Genomic DNA, 1,812 nt, shown 5'->3' on the forward strand with positions numbered 1-1,812 from the left:
AGCTGTTGCCGTGAAAACGAGATTACTGTCTCCAGCCGGGGGGGGGGGGGGGGAGAGGTAATGAATGGCCCAGTTACCGGGGGGAGGAGGGGGGGAGAGACGGTGGTGAGGGGGGAGGAAGGGGGAGAACTGGGGGTGAGGGGGAGAGGTGTGTGGGGGAGAGACGGTTGACGGGGGGAGGAAGGGGGTGTGTGGGGGAGAGGAGGGGGGAGGGGGGCGGGGGAGAGACGGTTGACGGGGGGAGGAAGGGGGTGTGTGGGGGAGAACGGGGGGCGAGGGGGGGTGGGTGAGGTACATACAGAAGGCTCTTTGTAACGCGCGGTAGCCGGTGGTTCAGAGACTGAACCGAAAGGAACCGGGATGGAGATTCACGGCCGTCCAGCGACTCGGCAGCCGGCAGCTGTTACCTCGCGCTCAACAGCACCTGTGCATCCCAACCCTCACCGAGGCACATTCCGTTATTCACCTTGTTGCCAAGCAACCGCTCACCTCTGCCTTCGTCGTCGAGTAGCCTGCGACATCCGGCGGCGTTTCCTCCTACAGGAATGTAAACAGCAACCCATCGTTTCGTTGGCTGTTCCCTCACGCCAACAGAGCAGGACATCGAGGCAGCCTCGCTGAAGAGCAATGTGTGCAGCACTGAAGTGATGCACACATTAAATGTTCATGACTTAAATGTAATGTAATGTGCACAATCATTGGCACACCGCTTTATATTTATGACTCTATAACCACCAGTTACTTTGCTGCGAAACCCGTTTCTACATTCTCTGGAATGCGGTTAGTGTCTTATTTTTTGCTCTCCATTTCACGAGGAATTTCCCTGTTTAGGAGATCCTGTCCTGCTGTGTGACTTATAAAACCCTTTGACTTCCTCTGCTGTGTTTCTTTATATTCTGTGGTCATGTCTGACTCACTCTACCGACCTGACTGGTCGTCCGCCCCTGGCTCATTCCGACCAACCCTCTCACATCTCATCCTCCTTCACCCACCCATCTCGTCCTAGCATTCATCCTCCCATGTCATCCACCCTCCCAGCTAGTCATAGCGCTCACCCTCCGATCTGGTCCTAGCCTTTACCCATTCACCCTCCCATATCGTTCTCATTCACCCTCCCATCTTGTCCTCATTCACCCTCCCAGCTAGTCCTAGCCCTCACCCTCCGATCTGGTCCTAGCCTTCACCCATTCGCCCTCCCACCTCGTTCCCATTCACCCTCCCATCTGGCCCTAGCCTCACCCTCGCCCCGGCCCCTGTGTGGGGTGGTGTCTGGCCGGGCCTGACTCGGTGCTTCCAGGGAGAAGCAGAGTACAGACGGGCGCTTGTGGCCCAGGCGCGGCGGGCAGAGGGATTGGATTTCAGTGGATCCTGAACAATAGCGGACTTCCTCATTGAAGAGCAGCAGTCCATTCTCTGAGTGAACAACACACCCATTAGAACTTGAAAAACCACCTGACAACGCTGATACGCCCCAATGAACCAAGCAGGACTGGTTACGGAGGAAGTGGACTTTGGGTTTCTCGGTAGAATGATTAGCAAAAGCATAATAACCGGTACTTCATTACCAAGACAAATGCAATATTTATTAACTTGCTTTGACACAACAGAATACTCAGGGATTCAGACGATGGCATGTTCCCATGTTGTTAGTGATGTTCACATCACACAATAATATAAACTGTAAGAACTGTAGGAGCCAATTCCTTTGTTTTCATTTAGTTGTCGTTTTCAGTATTGTGCGTGTGTGTGCTTGAGTTTGTTTTGTTAATTGATTATTGATTCATTGATGGGTGCTGTGTGCTGTGTGCTCCT

The sequence above is a fragment of the Pollachius pollachius genome (genome assembly GCF_949987615.1).
Source record: "Pollachius pollachius genome assembly, chromosome: 3".
NCBI lineage: Eukaryota > Metazoa > Chordata > Actinopteri > Gadiformes > Gadidae > Pollachius > Pollachius pollachius.